Source organism: Eretmochelys imbricata, chromosome 2, assembly GCF_965152235.1.
Source record: "Eretmochelys imbricata isolate rEreImb1 chromosome 2, rEreImb1.hap1, whole genome shotgun sequence".
NCBI classification, from domain to species: domain Eukaryota; kingdom Metazoa; phylum Chordata; order Testudines; family Cheloniidae; genus Eretmochelys; species Eretmochelys imbricata.
Window position 1 is genome coordinate 259,191,792 of NC_135573.1, and position 19,793 is coordinate 259,211,584.

Genomic DNA, 19,793 nt, shown 5'->3' on the forward strand with positions numbered 1-19,793 from the left:
CTTTAAATTTTAACCCATCCCCTCCCTAAAAGCCCTGGAGAGATAGATGATGATCTTTTTTAAGATGTCTGGAAGGTTAACTAGTTTTGAGACGGAGCTTAATAAATTCATGAATGGGATTATATAATGGGTTGGCTGCATTAGCAAACAGGGATCTGGATTTGATTCATGAGGTCCTTTCCAGTCCTATGGCCTGTGTCCTCACTGTAACAAATCTGAGGGTCTGGTGCATCAAAGGAGGTAGCAAGTTCCAACGTTCCAGCCCGGAGAATGGTCTCCCAGCAGCCTCAACTCATTTATATTAAGGAGGCTCTAGTTAGGGCGCCTGTGCTGATCTCAACTGCAGAGCTACTGCACAAAGAGAAAGAAACAGTTTCACAGTAATGTATCAAATGTCCTCAACATTTTGGAAAAGGATGTGATTTTCAAACACACCCAGTAGTGGCCTAATTCTGTTCACACTGAAACCAAGGGTAACATTTCCCTTGACTTCCCTTCCCATCACTGAGCACTTTTGAGAATCCGACTCACAGTGTGTTTGTTTTTTAAAATTAGAAAGTCAAACAACCAAAACCATCTGCTCAGTCTTCATTTAGTGTGAAAAAGAGACAATTTTTAAAGTAAGGACAGCAGTACAGATGACAGCTGGGAAGCAAAATGAAACTCAGGGAGAATAGAAAGTGAACACAAATCACATTATCACCATTGAATTATTTCATTTCTTCTTTTGTGCCATAAAATAGTTTTAAAAAGACTCAGACTCATCAAAATCAAAGAAGTTATACATTTTTTTCTGTCTAATCTACAACCACAAAAAGTTCAGGAAAACCAGACTTCTGAGAGTTTGTGTAGATTTTGCAAGATTGGGAAATATATGCATTTTTATGATCAGCGCACCATACTTGAATTCCTTGTGTCCCTACTGTAAATAACATGCCTTGTAAAAATTATCTAAGCTAGTACTGGTATTTGCACTATAGACTTATATCAGCTCAGATACAGTAAGTTTCCATTCTTGCTGATTGTGTTATCTCCCATATGCTTCCAGACGAAATTGTATTGCACCATGAAATGAAGGAAATTAGCACCTTAAATATGTTCAAAAGACTATTAATGATATGGCTTGAGTGAAATCCTGATAAAATGAGAGTTTTATCGTCGACTTCAATAGGGCCAGAATTTCACCTGGAGAATTTACTGTTGGATATTTAGAATCACTGATAAAACTCTGCATTTAAGAACTTCCCCCATTATATGGCATTTAGGCACCACACAGAATGAGCATTTAGAGATCAGTAAGGAAGGACAATCAGAGCCAAATACAGAGGGATAGAGGGGTGCAAGCTACATTTTGAGATGTATGAATCCAAGTGAGTATAACTCCACTTAAGCAGGTCAAAGTGAATCCAAGGGAGTCTAATACTGATAGGATTGTAAGAAGGTGTACATTGCAACACTTTAGACCCCTTTAAGTTTACCTCCAAATTTGTCCCATGTTCTCTGCTCCAAAGAGCTTACGCTCTGAGGCCCCAACCTCACAATCAGACCTATGGAGTGGATTCTTATTGTATCAAACCCACAGAAGTGGAGCTGGTATCTATCATCACAGCTATCACATCTGGATCCTTAGATATATATTTTAAGACCACACTGTATGATATATTGCCACGAGCGTAGAGGTTCTTAGCCAAAATATAAGAAAATTGATTCTGTTCTGTTAATTTCTTCCATAATCAGTCCCGTTTATTGAACAATAGTTGAAGTTCATTTGATGGATAAATTTTTAAACTGTTGGATTTGTGAATAAACTGGTAATTGAGTCCCTGCTGTTTTTATTGGAGACGGGGAAATCCTGGACAGATGCAAGCGATTGTCAAGAAGAAGTCTGGTTCTTTTTGTGAAAGTGATTAGTCATGTCCTAACTACAGAGTATGAAGAAACAGAATTATTTACCAAATGGTCATAGTCAAAAGAAGAAAAGAAATGGAGAAATCTGGAACCAAAACAATCAACCCACTGTTTGAAAAGAAAATAGGGGAGTGACAAAAAGGCCATTACCAAAGCTGAGCAGTTGAAAAATTAGAACAGGCCAGAACAAGTGGGACCTTTTCCTACACAACAAGACCCGAGAGAGTCATTATTAGATAACTGCTCACTGTTAGAGTTCCCAGGGGAGCAATTCATAGACTACCCTGGTTACTTTTATCCAGGTGGACTGGATAATTCTCTGGCATTTTGAAGCCAAGGAACAAGAGTCATAATTTTGCATCTGCTTTATTTGAATGACCTGCTTCTCGCAGCCTATTCTGAAATAGTACTGTGTTAGGATGAACTGTGAGAAGCACAGAATATAAACCAGGCACAAAGAATTCCTGGTCATATTCATTTTTGCCTGAGAGCTTTGGAGGCAGAAGAAAACACATTAGAACCTGACAGTTTTCCAGGAAAATTAATAACAACTCTGAAGGCTGTTCAGCATTTTACAGCTATCAAGATAATCAAAGAGATTGGATCTGGTTTCATAATGATACAACTCCCCCGCTGTATATGTTGCCTTCATTGCTAGAAACGTTAATGTTTGCAAAAGACACGAAGGGTAAAATTTAGCACTCAGTGAAATGGGTGCAAATCCATTGACATCAACTTGGGTTACACCCATTCACCCATCAGTGATGAATTTTGCCTATGTTCATTTAGTCTGAAATCCTTATTTTTAATACACTAGTAAAGTGGGTTCTCTCGCTCTCCAGCCTGGACCACACAGAGGATAAGAGCCTGCTACTGCTAGCAATTAATGGAATTAGGGTGGGATTCACAAAGGTATTTAGGCACCTAAGTCCCTTTTTTAGGAACAACTGCGATTGACAAAACCCCCGTTTGGCTACTGCCTAACCCTATTGGTGCCTGCATTCCCTTAGTGCCTACATTTCTTCAGGAAAGTTTCCCTAAATGCCTATGCTTCTACCTCTGTGCACATGCCTGGCTGCCTCACTCTGGGTGTCTGGATGCCCATTTCCCGCCTAAGCCCTGAGTGATTTGCTAACTGGGGAAGGCAGTTCACTCAAAACAGTTGGGGATGTGTGTACTAGCAGACCTGCTTTGTAACCTTTACCCCAGTGGTTAGAGCACTCACCCATACTGTAGGAAACCACAGGTTTGAGTCCCCCTCTACCTCATGAGGAAAGCAGGGATTGCCACTTCCTCAGGTATGTGCTATAACCACTGGACTGTAGAGTCATTCTCACTTTCTCCCTGGCCCAGTAATTATTTAACTATTCAATTATTGAATTAAAGTGGAACAACTGCAATAGGAGCGATTGAGGGAGACCCACATCAGAATATGCCAGAGCCCACTGGGTAGGACATTGATGACTTGGTTTTAAGAGGTGTTGAGTGACTATAATGAGTTTCCTGAATATGGATTTCAGCACCTCATATTAAACACACACGTATGAAAATGTTGACTTAAATTTCCTTAACATTTTAAAATGTAAACAGTAGGTCAAATCATGAAGTTGTGGCTAAAGAAAACCCTGTGAGAGTCTATAAAACAGCAAACCCAGGACATATGTTGGCATCCTGTCTTGAAACCTGATCTACAGCAGTAGTTCTCAACCAGTTATCCGGGGGCTCCTCGTGAGCCACGAGCTGGTTTCAGTGGGTCCACCCCCACTGGCATTAGACTTGCTGGGGCCCAGGGCAGAAAGCCGAAGCCCCACCACCTGGGGCTGAAACCCAGAACTCCAAGCCCTGCCACCCTGGACTGAAGCCAAAGCCTGAGCAACTTAGCTTCACAGGGCCCCCAGTGGCATGGGGCCTGGACAATTGCCCTGCTTGCTGCCCCCTAACGCTGGCCCTGGCTGTTATATGCAGAAAAAGGTTGAGAACCCCTTATCTAGAAAACATTTAGGGGCTAGGCACTTCTGAGCTGCCACCCATTAACTTACTAACAGCTGCCAGCGTAGAAGCTGACCTCTGACGGAGGACTCAAATCCTGGGATCCAGCTGGTGGAACAGTGGGGGTCCTGACTGATTCCCAGCTCTTATTTAATCCAAGCACAGGAACAGGAAGTTATCCATGCAACTAGATTCCGATTGCTTCCATTGTTCCTGATCTCCTGATAATCTCACTCCTGGTTTGCACTTTGGCCTGTTTTGGACCCTGACCCCCTGGTATCCTGACCCTGTGTCACCATGCCTCAGTGGGTCACAGCTGAGAATACCAGATTCAGGTCAAACTGCTGAGAAATAAGGCAGAATCACCCCAGAACTGGTGGTTATTCTATCATCAGATATACCAAGTCAGAAACAAAAGTAAACTTCCGTCTCACCGCACTGGTTAACAAGAAGTCCAAATTGCAGTCTCCTTAGACATTCCAGCACTCATTTCACCACCCAGACACTGGATTTTATGATGAGTGGTTATTTAAAACCAATTTAATCAAACAAAGGGTCCTTCTAATCCCAAAAGATCAGCCACATAGGCAGGTCTATAATTCAGATCTTACCAAATAATCACGCTGTTGCCAATCCTTTAGTATCTAATATCTAAAGCTTTATTTATAAGAGAAAAGAAGAGGAGTGAATTAAAATGGGTAAGGAATTCATACAATCATTGCAAAGTTCGTAGATCAGGTTTGTAGCAGTGATGTAGCAGACTGCTGGCTTGTAAAGTCTCTGGTAACTTCTGGTAACTAATCTCTTCTGGAAGAAATGTCTGACTATTCATGATAGGCGAGTCTCACGTTCTCAGAGGTTCAATCCAGATAATTATGCAAAAATCCATGCGTACTTATCTGAACTCCTTCATCTGGAAGCCAGGCTGGAACACTCATGAGAAAAAATTCTAGCTTGAGCTTTCTGGTCCGCATTCACTGGAGAGATTGGCATTTTATATGAAACCAAAAGAGAAAAGGGCTGTATTCATCGTGCTGGCTGAATCGGAACTATCATAAGGAAAACACCTTTGACTAAATTCTGGCAGATTCACTTCCACTCCTAGCCAAATCTAGGATGTAGCAAGGCAGTAAATATGAAAAAAAAACACACATCAAAAAAGTTAACCATTTTTTTCTGACCCTCAGAAAAGTTAAAGGTGACGTTTATGTTTTATCAAAAGTAGCTTGTTCACCTCTACTTGCTATATTTGCAGATACACTCCCCCCACAACTCCCAGTCTGAATGCATGTCTTGGGAATATAAAGTTCCCTGTCATTTCATATCTGATTTAAAAGAGAATCAAATGTTGTGTCCCAGTCTAATAGAGACCAGGAATGTCTGGACTCCAGAACTAGGTTATGTTCCTTCTTTCGAGAAAAATCAGTTAACACACAAACAGTATAATTTATGGTTTCAGAGTAACAGCCGTGTTAGTCTGTATTCGCAAAAAGAAAAGGAGTACTTGTGGCACCTTAGAGACTAACCAATTTATTTGAGCATGAGCTTTCGTGAGCTACAGCTCACTTCATCAGATACATACCGTGGAAACTGCAGCAGACTTTATATATACACAGAGAATATGAAACAATACCTCCTCCCACCCCACTGTCCTGCTGGTAATAGCTTATCTAAAGTAATCGTCAGGTTAGGCCATTTCCAGCACAAATCCAGGTTTTCTCACCCTCCACCCCCCCACACAAATTCACTCTCCTGCTGGTGATAGCCCATCCAAGGTGACAACTCTTTACACAATGTGCATGATAATGAAGTTAGGCCATTTCCTGCACAAATCCAGGTTCTCTCACTCCCTCACCCCCCTCCAAAAACCCACCCCCATACACACACAGACTCACTCTCCTGCTGGTAATAGCTCGTCCAAACTGACCACTCTCCAAGTTTAAATCCAAGTTAAACCAGAACATCTGGGGGGAGGGGGGGGAGGAAAAAACAAGAGGAAATAGGCTACCTTGCATAATGACTTAGCCACTCCCAGTCTCTATTTAAGCCTAAATTAATAGTATCCAATTTGCAAATGAATTCCAATTCAGCAGTTTCTCGCTGGAGTCTGGATTTGAAGTTTTTTTGTTTTAAGATAGCGACCTTCATGTCTGTGATTGCGTGACCAGAGAGATTGAAGTGTTCTCCGACTGGTTTATGAATGTTATAATTCTTGACATCTGATTTGTGTCCATTTATTCTTTTACGTAGAGACTGTCCAGTTTGACCAATGTACATGGCAGAGGGGCATTGCTGGCACATGATGGCATAAATCACATTGGTGGATGTGCAGGTGAACGAGCCTCTGATAGTGTGGCTGATGTTATTAGGCCCTGTGATGGTGTCCCCTGAATAGATATGTGTGCACAATTGGCAACGGGCTTTATGATACTGCTTATAAATATATTATTTATATAGACTCTTGAATGGGTTGGGGAGGGACTCCAGTGATGGTTTTGTCAGTGGGGTTTATTACGTTTTCACTATATTCATGTTGGTATTATCTGGGGATAATTGCTGGAATCTGTTTATGTATAAATGTATTATTAGGAGGTTTTCAAAATGCTAGGAGTTTATGATGGCCACTCCTTTATGTAGTAGAGTAAACAATGGGGGGTGGGGGGAATAGGTGGCTAAAGTAAAAGGCAGTTTAAAAGACTCAGATATAGATGTAACCCAACAGAACTCTTGTGCCCAGTTCCGTATTCAAGCATTCAGACAGACCGTTTCTATGACCAAAGACTCTTCCAAGTGCTCTGTAACTAAATGTGTTGTAACTGCTGCCAAGGCACATTCAATACTTTGTTATGAACAAATGCCCGAGTCCATCACTTAAGATCACAACTCTTAGCCAGCTGACTCAGGTGTCCGTCAAAACCAGACCACATCTGGGGACTCAGGTATCTGGGTTTGTCCTGCAGAGAAGTGGGTTTGTCTATAAAAGGCACTTTAAGTTAAAGGGGTTCAAGTTGTTTCATTAGTAATCATTGATGTGGCAGGCAGCCTTGCAGAGGTGTAGAAAAGAGATCTTTATTAAGAATGCGTAGTGGTCATTGTTACATGCTGAGCTCTACAGTTTGAGGAAAACCACATTGGCCTCTGCTTGCATTCCTGAGCCCCCTTTTGTCATACCCAACTAGGTCCCTCCTGAAACTTGAACCTCTTTCTCCAGTTCCACTCACCATACTACACATGTGAAAGGGTTGTTAATGACCCTTTTTTGAATAAAAGTGTATTTTAATTAATATATTCTGGGCTGCATCCTGTTTCCAATTATGTTGGGAGCAAAAATCCCTTTAACTTCATTGGCAGCAGGATCGAGACTTTTTAGGTTCTTCTCAGTAAAGTGTATACCAAGACCTCGTGCACTCATATCAAACAAAATAACTTTCTGTCATCACCTGTTTGCCCTTCTTGATCCTTGAAGATGCATCTCGTTCCATTCAGAATACCTGCACAATTATTATTCCTGGAGACTGTGTGTGGCGCAAACATGGTTAACTCTGATGAGCGGTTTACATTTTAAAAAAATAATCAGCAAATAGGAATTCAAATCTCTCCTTTTTGCCTGGCATACCAATAGTTCTTTCCCTGAGCTGTGAGGCAGCAGAGGTTGACTGATGCTGCTGTCACAATTGTATGTTTCACACGTGCTCCTGCAATGCACTGCAGCCAGTCAAACCACTGCATATAATTTCACTTCCAATATTGTGCCAGGAGAGTCAGGGCCACTAACGACATTTTCCTTTTCAAGCATTGGGCTAACGTATTGTATTCATTTTCTCTGCTGGAGAAAAATAACTGGGCTATTCACCTGACAGCTGTGGGAATGTATGCCGCTGAAATGATTCAGTAGGGACAAAACATAGAGGCGATAAGCAAGGGTTTTTCCTCAGTGGATAATGTTCATACCTAGAAAATGAAACAAAGCCAAAAAAGAGCATCAGAAAAGTTCCCCAAGCTTATCATTATGGTAATTCCTGGCCGCAGCCGAGATCAGGGCTTCATTGTGGTAGGTGGTGCACAATCATATTAAATTGATAGTCCCTGCCTTGAAGAACGTACAATCTAAATAGAAAAGTTGGACGAAAGGGGGGAGAAAGGGAACTTGACTTTACAGAGGGTACAGAGCGATTAAGTGATTAACCAAGGTCACACAAGGAGTCTGTGGCAGAGACAAGGACTGAATCCAGATCACCGGAGTCTGAGCATAAAGCCAAGGACAACCTTCCTTCATCCTGGGGTTCATCCCAGTCCTGTGTCTTTGGGTGTGGAGCTCTGCCCCCATAAGCGTTCTCTCAGTGGGAGATGTAGGTGCTCAGCACCTAGGAAGATCAATGTCAGGAAGCAGGGCCAGCAGCAGAGCCAGCCTCCAGGCTACCAAACGAGCACCTGTAGTAGGCTGCCTGATTGGCTACAGCCTCTGATTGGTCATCAGAGACAGCAGACTGGCTCTTAAACCCAGAGGCAGCAACAGTGCACCAGCTGCTCAAAACAGTGCTTCACGGCTGCCTTGCCTCACTCCAGGTAAATTGTCTGTGACCCTCAGCTCTGATTTCTGGCTTTGGCGTCCGGCCTCTGGCACCGGCTCTGACCTTGGGTGCTGACTCCTGCTCTAACCATTGGGCATGACCACCCCCCTCTTGCTCACTGACAATCAGACCATTTAAGTAAGTGTCAAAGCACATAGATACCTACATTTATGCAACCAGGTGTGAGAATTTTGGCCTGAGGGTTCATCTATGAGTAGTGATGATGTTAAAATGCCTTAGCCTCAAGAGCTGCACTGAAGTTGTTGAAATTATGAACCGATAAAAACATTATGTTTGGTGCCAAAGTTAAAAATTTTAAAACCAATGTACTAACAGTATTACTCTGTGGTCTGGAAGCAGCTGCACTGAACAAAACAGACATAGGATCATAGGGTGAGAAGGGGCACAAAGGGTCATTTAGTGTACCCTCGCCAAGAAGAAGTATTTGTTGTGTCTACACCATCCAAGACAGAGGGCTATCCAGCCTCTTTTTGGAAACCTCCAGTGAAGAAGATTCCATGATTTTCCTAGGCAGTCTGTTCCATTGTCCTACTGTTCTTAAGTTAGGAATTTTTTTTACTGAAATTTAATCTAAATCAGCTATGCTGTAGTTTGAACCCATTGCCTCCTGTCCTGCCCTCTGTGGCAAGAGAGGACAATTTTTCTCCATCCTTTTGAATGACAACCTTTAAAATATTTGAAGGCTGTTATCATGTCTCCCCCTTAATCTCCTCTTTTCCAAACTAATCAGAAGGTTGGAGGCAGCAGAGGTGAAAGTTCTTTGAAGGACAGCAGGTGCAAAGTGGAATGATTGTTAAGACAAATAAAGAGGGTAGAAGGAGCAGGATGTGAGATCAAGGTGTGGGATTGGTTACAGTTGAAGAGATTGCAATGGTGGGGACACTGCAAAAGATAAATAGATGATAGAATGCCAAAGAAAATAATGCAAACACAACCAAGGTCAGTCCAACCTAGAGACCAACCACTGACTGGATGGCAGGACATTGTACGTAGGGACATGACTAGGCTCGGCTTATTGGAGGAACAAGGCCTGGACAGGAATAAATGGCAATACTATACTGTTGCCCTTGTCTGCAAAGATGCTCCAGGATGAAAGATGAAGAAGAATGTAAAAAAATCTCATTTTTTTATTCAACAGAATTGTTATTTTTGTTCTTTCAAAGTTGTATCTACTGACTTTAGTGGTAAAATGTGTGTGCGCGGTTTTCACTGCTCTTAGCTCTGCAGGAGCCAAAACTGCTATGGAATGGTGAACTGGATTCTATTCCTTCCGGTGCACCATCAACACAACTATTTACTAAGTTGCAATTAATGTCACCCGTGCAAATCCACTGACTATTACAGGATTGCAGAGAGGACATAACTGGAAAACAGTGGTGTTGCACAGAGGTAGTGATGGTCTAACTTGGCTTGTGTAACCTGTAATACTAGTGATGATGCTCAGGATGGATGGGAAGACCTCAACTTTGCTGTCCAGGTCCAGGCTGATTTGGGTAACCCACTGGACAGTGTGTGTTACAGGTCTCCTGATGTGCCCAGTTTATTGATGGTATATGTCTATTAGAGTCCCAGCTAAGGACACTTGGTTCTTTTGCTCAAACTGGAGCAGCTCATGCTCATAGCTCAGGAGGTCCCTGGTTGAATCCTCAGTATGTTGGCCAAGAGGGTGGCCATCACATTTAAAGGGCTGGCAGTGAGATGAAAACAGAGCCCGTTTGACCTGGGAGTCATTGAGAGAGAAACAATGAGGGACCCTCCAATGCCATTTATATGCGTTAGCTCTTCATAACAGAACCCCACACTTTAACCTTTCTGTGTCACAGTTTCTCCCTCTGTAAAAAGGGGATAATAACATGAACATAAGAACGGGCATACTGGGTCAGACCAAAGGTCCATCTAGCCCAGTATCCTGCCTTCTGACAGTGGCCAATGCCAGGTACTTCAGAGGGAATGGACAGAACAAGTAATCATCAAGTGATCCATGCCCTGTCGCTCATTCCCAGCTTCTGGCAAAGAGAGGCTAGAGACACCATCCCTGCCCATCCTGGCTAATAGCCATTGATGGACCTATCCTCCATGAATATATCTAGTTCTTTTTTGAAGCCTGTTATAGTCTTGGACTTCACAACATCCTCTGGCAAAGAGTTCCACAGGTTGACTGTGTGTTGTGTGAAGAAATACTCCCTTTTGCTGGTTTTAAACCTGCTGCCTATTAATTTCATTTGGTGACCCTTGGCTCTTGTGTTATGAGAAAGAGTAAATAACACTTCCTTATTTAGTTTCTCCGCACCAGTCATGATTTTATAGCCCTCCATCATATCCCCCCTTAGTTGTCTCTTTTCCAAGGTGAAAAGTCCCAGTCTTATTAATCTCTCCATATCCCTAACAATTTTTGTTGCCCTTTTCTGCACCTTTTCCAACTGAAATATATCTTTTTTTGAGATGGGGCGACCAAATCTGCATGCAGTATTCAAGATATGGGTGTACCATGGACTTATACAAAGACAATATGATATTTTCTGTCTTATTATTTATCCTTTTCTTCATGATTCCCAAAATTTTGTTAGCTTTTCGACTGCCACTGAACATTGAGTAGATGTTTTCAGAGAACTATCCACAATGACTCCAAGACCTTTTTCTTGAGTGGTAACAGCTAATTTTATCTGAGGTGCTTAGGTAATAATGGAGGTCAGATAAGTACTTATTATTTTATATGTATAGTTGGGATTATGTTTTCCAATGTTCATTACCTCGCATTTATCAATAGAGAATTTACTCTGCCATTTTGTTTCCCAGTTTTGTAAGATTCCTTTGTAATTCTTCACAGTCTGCTTTGGATTTAACTATCTTGAGTATTTTGTATCAGCTGCAAATTTTGCCACCTCACTGCTTACCCCTTTTCCCAGATCATTTATGAATATGTTGAACAGTACAGAATATGAATATGTTGTTCCCAGGAGACCCTTAGGGACACCACTATTTACCGCTCTCCATTCTGAGAACTGACCATTTATTCCTATCCCTTGTTTCCTATCTTTTAACCAGTTACTGATCCATGAGAGAACCTTCCCTCTTATCCCACTGACTGATTTCCTAGGGATGCTGTGAGGATAAGACAGCCAATGACTATCAACTGTTTTGAAACTAAAAGAGACTACAGACCACATTCACATGACTAACCTATTGACACCCATGGGACTATTCACCTGAGTAGCTCCTCATCAGACTCTCTCTCTCGTAGGTACTTATGTGCCCCCCATTACCTGAGCACCTCACAATCCTTAATGTATTTACCCTTGTCACACACCTGTGGGTTGGGGCAGTGCTATTATCCCCATTACACAGATGGAAAGCTTAGGCACAAAGGGAGTAAGTCACTTGCTCAAGGTGCCATAGGAAGTCTGCAGTAGAGCAGGAAAGTGAACCCAAGCTCTCCAAGTCCAAGTGTTGGTCCTTCTTTGAGCAGGGGGTTGCACTAGATGACCTCCTGAGGTCTCTTCCAACCCTAATCTTCTATGATTCTAAGTCCTAGTCTAATACCCTAACCATTGGGCCATCCTTCCTCCACTGAGTAGGGGCTTCACAACCTGGTCCTATATAAGTGTTGCTTTTACTTTTTCCACAATGACCACTTTGTGGCTTTTCTTAAAAACTGCCATGGCCAAAGAGTCACCCTCATTCTCTATCGCTGAAGCACTCTGCACCCAATGGAATGTTCATGACTATATTTATCCATCTTTCATGTTGTTTTTAAATTGCTTTTAGCGTGTGATGTTTCCTTATCTCAAACAAGAGAAAGGAAAAAGGAAGGAGTCTATTTCTGCCATCTCTTTCCTTCTGCAACAAATTTCCCCTACCCAAGCTTTCTAAAAAGCTTTTGTGTTTTTAAAATTAGCCCTGTGAGGTGTTTGGGAAAGTTATGCTCCATACGATGAAACAGTCACAAGGGAGCGGGTTGTTTCTATAAACACAAGGCTGAGTTGAGTGAGTCTTCTGGCTGGTGTTCTCCTACTGCGTGAGGGCGAATGGCGTAGGAAGCCTCTAAAGAAACATGCCACCACCACCAGGGACTCTGTGCTGGACATTTCAGATAGAATTGTTTCCCATCCCATCTGGGCCTACATTCAAGGAATTTGGTAAATTGGTTTGTGCAGCTCTCTTAAAGGAAGAAGAAATTGGCTTACTCTAAAAGCATTGCCCATGATCCCCCTCCTTATCAGTTAGATATTTGTTTTGCAGTGTGGTCCAAGTAACTAAAGAGTTAAACATTTAACCATGTGAGCTGACTTTTCTAATATGCTCACGCACTTTTTGTTCTTTGCTGGCAAAATGTCCAAGGCAAGTATGTAAAATGGGCAGTAGGGTGCAAACTCAGCTTGACCATGTGCATTGGGTATTGTGCATGGAAAATATGGGGTTGAATGCACATGCTATAAATGGCAATCCATGTAAATTGCTGTATTTTTATTGACTAAAAGTATCTGAGAGAACACGAGGATACATTGTTACAATTAATGTTCTACTCTGCACTCTCATTCATGTAATTAGCCTGGAAACAAAGTCCATACTGGAAGCTGCTGGAAAAGTCTGATGGTTTTTGAAAGCTAGTTAGATTTCTCTTTTGATTTCTAGCGCTCCTTGGGAAAATATTTTGCTGAATAAAATTTCACAACATTGTTAAGGCGATCCAAAGCGGTGTGTTGTGATTCTTCAATCTCCCTAGCCTCTGAGCCCTGTGGCAGGGAAAACACAAAGAATATAAACTATGAGGGTGGCACAGAACAGTAAGTTTACAGACTTAACAAATCCTGCCTTCGTTGCTGCTCTCCCACACAAATTCACAGATTCCAAGATCAGAAGTGACCCTTCTGTTCATCAAGTCTGATCTCCTGTACAACACAGGCCATGGAAAGTCCCCAAAATAATTCCTCTTTCAATGCAGCAGATTAAAAACCAACAACATTGATACAGCACATTGTAAATCAAGTGCTGGGTGTTGACCTTATTGGGATGTGCATGAGAGTTGTTTGCAGTGAGCATCCAGGCTGAGGGATCCCTGGCCAAGACATCTCCCCTTCAGCTGTTTGACCCTGTCCTGGACACTCATCTCCCATCCTAATTACACCCTGAGATCCTAAATCACGGTAAAAATGTCAACCTGGCTTCAGAAAGGGGAACACTTTGTTCCCAGCCAGCATGCCGTATAATATTCTGTATCTTTGCTTTGTGTCACCAGCACAGTGGCTTTGATTTCAGCAAGCTTGGAACTTATCATTCTTATGCAAGCCTTCAAGGGGGGGATATGAAAGGCATATACAACAGGTATACATTATGTCACAAAGAGTTTCCAAGCAGCTGGGAAGACTCATGGATAGCGAGATATCTCAGGAATGTCCCTCATTGGTTAGTATTAACATGCTAACCATAAAACGTTTAGAGCAAACAAATCGAACAGCAGTGTATAATTGCTTATATCTTGCCATTTATAAGCATCTTACTTATTTGTCAAAAAAGCCAGGTTGAACAGGTATCTTTGACTTAGAATAGTCATTGTAGTCAAGGACAGTCAGAAGGCTCCAAAGCTTACTTGTGCTCTGATGTCAGGACCATACTGGGGGGAGAGGTACAGTTTGCCGCCCCCCTCCACCATACAGAGAGATGAGCTGGAATCACAAAGTTTAGAGCCCTTCATATGTGAGGTTTAGGGTCAGGATTCTCTTGTCAAAGTGAATGCAATGCAGGGCCGAACTGAGAGCACAGGTGTGAATGTAAGTCTTCGCTCCACCCTCAGTCTGGGCAATGGCAGTGCAAACATTCTCTACCACACATCAGTTTTCCAGCACAATCCTTTCCTGGACCACACGGTTTTGTTGGCAGAATTACCAAAATTGGTGAACAAGAGAATCAGGGTGGCTAGAATATATGCAGCCTTTAATAAGGCATTTGATGATGGTAAAGTCACCTTTCATCCACAGATGGAAATACTGAGCACTATTAAAAATAATAATATTTTGCATGTTCTTATTTCAATCCATCCAAGATTCTCCAAACATTTTACAGACATGCATGAATGGATCTTTGCTACATTCCTTTAAGTAGTATTTTCCCCGTTGCGCAGGGAAGTTGAAGCATGAACGTAAGAACAGAAGAACGTCCATACTGGGTCAGACCAAAGGTCCATCCAGCCCAGTAACCTGTCTGTCAACAGTGGCCAATGCCAGGTGCCCCAGAGGGAGTGAACTTAACAGGTAATGATCAAGTGATCTCTCTCCTGCCATCCATCTCCACCCTCTGACAAACAGAGGCTAGGGACACCATTCCTTACCCATCCTGGCTAATAGCCATTAATGGACTTAACCTCCATGAATTTATCCAGTTCTCTTTTAAACCCTGTTATAATCCCTAGCCTTCACAACCTCCTCAGGCAAGGAGTTCCACAGGTTGACTGTGTGCTGAGTGAAGAAGAGCTTCCTTTTATTTGTTTTAAACCTGCTACCAATTAATTTCATATGGTGGCCCCTAGTTCTTATATTGTGGGAACAAGTAAATAACTTTTCCTTATTCACTTTCTCCACACTACTCATGATTTTATATACCTCGATCATATCCCCCCTTAGTCTCCTCTTTTCCAAACTGAAAAGTCCTAGCCTCTTTAATCTCTCCTCAGATGGGACCCGTTCCAAACCCCTAATCATTTTAGTTGCCCTTTTCTGAACCTTTTTTAATGCCAGTATATCTTTTTTGAGATGAGGGGACCACATCTGTATGCAGTATTCAGGAAGTAGGCGTACCATGGATTTATATAAGGGCAATAAGATATTCTCCATGCTATTCTCTATCTCTTTTTTAATGATTCCTAACATCCCGTTTGCTTTTTTGACTGCTGCTGCACACTGCGTAGACGTCTTCAGAGAACTATCCACGATGGCTCCAATATCTTTCTCATGATTAGTTGTAGCTAAATTAGCCCCCATCATATTGTATGTATAGTTGGGGTTATTTTTTCCAATGTGCATTACTGTACATTTATCCACATCAAATTTCATTTGCCATTTTGTTGCCCAATCACTTAGTTTTGTGAGATCTTTTTGAAGTTCTTCACAGTCTGCTTTGGTCTTAACTATCTTGAGCCATTTAGTATCATCTGCAAACTTTGCTACCTCACTGTTTACCCCTTTCTCCAGATCATTTATGAATAAGTTGAATAGTATTGATCCTAGGACTGACCCTTGGGGAACACCACTAGTTACCCCTCTCCATTTATTCCTACCCTTTGTTCCCTGTCTTTTAACCAGTTCTCAGTCCATGAAAGGATCTTCCCTCTTATCCCATGGCAACTTAATTTACATAAGAGCCTTTGGTGAGGGACCTTGTCAAAGGCTTTCTGGAAATCTAAGTACACTGTGTCCACTGGATCCCCCTTGTCCACATGTTTGTTGACCCCCTCAAAGAACTCTAACAGATTAGTTAGACATGATCTCCCTTTACAGAAACCATGTTTTGTGCAACAATTTATGTTCTTCTATGTGTCTCACAATTTTATTCTTTACAATTGTTTCAACTAATTTGCCCAGTACTGATGTTAGCCCGTAATTGCCAGGATCACCTTTAGAGTCCTTCTTAAATATTGGTGTTACATTAGCTATCTTCCAGTCATTGGGTACAGTAGCTGATTTAAAGGACAGGTTACAAACCCTAGTTAATAGTTCTGTAATTTCACATTTGAGTTCTTTCAGAACTCTTGGGTGAATGCCATCTGGTCCTGGTGACTTGCTACTGTTACAGAGTCACTGGGTCAATGCTCTGAAACTACTCCATACAAAGTCAGTCAGGACTCTGGGGGAGCATGCCTCCTTTCTCTGAGCATACTGTCTCCAGGGCAAGAAGCTTACACAGCTTTGACCTTCCTGAGTCTGACCTCGGAGCATTCAGCATCTCCTTCCATACCATGCGCTTCCCTCTGCGAGTCTGCACCCCAGCTCCACAGTTAGACATGACTCTCAGCCTGCCGATAAACAGAAGGTTTATTCGTCGACAGGAACACAGCATAGAACAGAACTTGTTAGCACAGAAATCAGTGACTTTCAGCCAAGTCCATCTTGTGGGGAAGGGAGCCCAGAGCCAGGGCTCTGGTCTTCCCCCTCAGCCCCAAGACAGTCAAGACTGACTTGCTTCCAGCTGAATGGCCCCTGCCCTGTCCTTAGCGCCTCCTCTGGCCTTTGTCTCCCTTCCTGGGCCAAGAGTCACCTGGTTGCATCCCCCTCCTGTGTCTCAGGTTACGAAGGGGAGGCTATAGCATCAGTGCAGGCAGTTGGAGCAACCTCCGCAAAAGTCACACCCCCTTATTCCCACCACCTAGACATTGGTGCAATACACAGGGAAACTGAGACACACATAGCATTCATGCAAAACAGTGAGACTCACATACAACATAAAAAGGGAAAATCCCCACTTTGTCACACCTACATAGGGAAATAGTATTGAATAATGGGATCTTCGAACTGGCAGCGAAAGATATGACGTGATCCAACGAATTGAAGCTGAAGCTAGCTAAAAGACTGGAAATAAGGCACACACTTTTAACAATGAGAGTAATAGACTATTGGAACAATTTACCCAGGGCTGCGGTGGATTCTCCTTCACTGACAATTTTTAAAATCAAGATGGGATGTTCTTCTAGCCGGTCTGCTCTAGCAATTATTTTGCAGAAATTCTCTGGTCTGTTACACAGAAGTTCAAATTAGAAGATAACAATGGTCCCTTCTGGCCTTGGAATCTAATAATGTATGAATCTCCATGTCTCTGCAAAACTCTGTTCATTTTGTTATTTATATCTTCCCTTCCCCACCTGATTTGTCTGTTTTGTCCTCCGATTGCATCCTCTCTGGCACACGAACTGTAATGTCCTTTGTGACCTGTGTGTACAGCCGCTCGCACAATGATCCTTGACTGGGGTGTAGGCTTACTACGAATAATAATGATAACCTTTTGACTCCAATTCCTGAGCGTAAGCCACATTCCTTTTCTGAAAAAAACATTCTATGTTTAAGGATCATTCTCCCATAGAAATTAGGTTGCGTCTAACAATTACCACCTAACTTTTCAAACCTAAAGTTAGGCTCCTAAATCCACAGCCAACAGCCAGAGTACCAGAAGTGCTGTCAGTGGGAGCTGCTGGTGGTCAGCACTTCTGAAAATCAGACCTACTGTTATTTAAATGCTTAAAAATGGTGGCAGCAGCTGGATCCTAGTTCCATGGAAGTGAATGGCAAAATATTATTGATTTCAGTGATGTAGCGTCAAGCCTTTAGGGAGATTAAGCAAATGTTGAGAACTGTACGAGTAGATTAAGAGCAATGAATGGACGAGGTGGTATCCATTAGGAGCTGTGGTAGCTATTACCAGCTATTACTAGTCTAGCCATGATGAGAATTCCCTGACTTGGAACGTGCAGTCCTAAGCACTGGGACTTAATCTCTGATGCCTTAAATGGTCTTTGTAAACTCTCCTTCTGTGGTTGTGGTGCCATTATGGAAGAATCTTAATGATGGCCTAGCCCGGTGTCTAGAATATCTTTAATAGTTCGGCTCTTTTGTTGCCTGCCAGTTCGTTTTGTATGAAAAATGCAATGAAAAGGAAATAGAATGAGAAATGACGACTCTGGAAAGTGAGCAGATAGCAAATGTTATTCACATTAGAGCAATGAATCCCCACCTTTTTGTGTGTTTTGGGCACTTCTTTTTTTCCTTTTGTCTCTTGTTTTGGATCATTCGGGAAGACTGGATCGGGATGTGTTGGCTAAAAGGAAATTGCAGAAATGATGTGGAATGAAAAGGGATTTGTTTTCTTTAGCATGTCTTGGTCTGTGTATCTGAGAGGCTTCTGGGTGTGGTTTGATCTTGTGGCTGCATCTGTGTGAGCTGAACACATGCCTCTCTCTCTCTCTCTCTCTCTCACACACACACACACACACACACACACACGATAGTGCAGCAAAAGTTCGTCTGTCTTCCCTGAGCTTTGACTTATTTCTTACATTACTCGGAACTTGGTGCAAACATTGCAAAAAGGCTCCATAAACATAGCACCCGGGCCAACACTGCCAAGTCTTGGGGCAGCAGCACCATTTGGGTTCATTACCTAGAATTTCCCAGGTCCACGTGTGTCCAGGCTACAGTGGAGACACCATGTTCAGCCGCTGGGGACTATGGCATACATAGCTCCACATCAGCACCATTAGGCTTTATGGACCAACTCTAGCCTTGGCAGAAGTGGGTGTAACTCCCATTGAAGTCAGTTCACCAGCTCGCACCTGCACTGAATTTGGATCTATGCTGCTGGATGCTGGTTGAGACTGTTCAAAGATCTCTAACCCTGAAATGCTGTATAAACCCACCCCGCCCCATCTTCTACTGCTGTATGAACCCACATTTAGGTCAAAGTCATTTAGCACAACTTTAAGTGAGATTTCCTCATCCCTAAATTAAGCACTTTGTCATCACCAACAGGGATGGGGTAAAGGCGCATCATGCCTCTGTCTGCCTGGAGTAACTCCTTCTGGTAAATGCATGAGGCCAGGCTGTACAGGCTCTGGAAGGAGCTGTGGCTGATGTGGTCTCAACCACGAAGCAGAGTCTTTGGCTGTGGTATAGAGGGAGAGGAAGCATTAGAGAAGGGTGAAGTGCACCCTATGCCCAGTGCAGCTGGTGCTATTGTGATGGGTTTCTGGGATCCCCATTGTCTTGCCCTATTTGCTCTTCTGCACATAGACCCCGCACCTGAGCAAAATAACTTCTCTCTCTTTAATGGGCCATAAGGTATTTCTGCCTCAGAGGTCCAGCCCTCTTCATGTCTGCTCCTTCAATAACAATTCCAATCCGTGCTGCCCTGGAGCCCCATCCAGCCCTTATTGAACCCAACTGGAGACTTTTCATTGGCTTTAACAGGAGCTAGACTGGCCTCTAGAGGCAAGTGACAATGTTGAATGATGACTAGGTCCTTCCCCATTAGCAGCTTGGAGCTAAGCACTGGGAAGGCATTTATTTCACATAAAAAAAATGGCACTGATGTCAGCACCCCAAATCTTTACGTCTCACAGCTCACTAACAGCTAGAACTAATTTTGGACAGGTTTGTCTGAGCTTTCCTGCAGGATTGCCAGGTCTGAAACACACGTTCTGTGGAAATTACTGCTATTTTATGATATGTTAATGCTTAAAAATATACCTTCTGTGCAGTTTCCTCACAGTGATGAATCCAGAAGCAGTTTGGTATGTAATTATAGCTTCTTATATCAGGGCATCTC

At 42.6% G+C, this 19,793-nt stretch overlaps 1 long non-coding RNA gene across 2 annotated transcripts in view; it reads right to left on the reverse strand.

Annotated features, from left to right (window-relative positions):
- Nucleotides 1-4,539: 4,539 nt before the first annotated feature.
- The window catches only part of LOC144259997 (uncharacterized), a 45,672-nt gene continuing 30,418 nt past the window's right edge, over nucleotides 4,540-19,793 (reverse strand). Inside the window, exons 3-4 of one of the 2 annotated variants that reach the window (XR_013344977.1) lie at nucleotides 7,338-7,848; nucleotides 4,540-5,008 (exon numbers count right to left, since the gene is read on the reverse strand). This is a non-coding gene — a long non-coding RNA (uncharacterized LOC144259997). Of the gene's footprint in view, nucleotides 5,009-6,139; nucleotides 7,849-19,793 lie in introns of those variants that run through there. The other variant, XR_013344976.1, reaches the window with a different exon arrangement.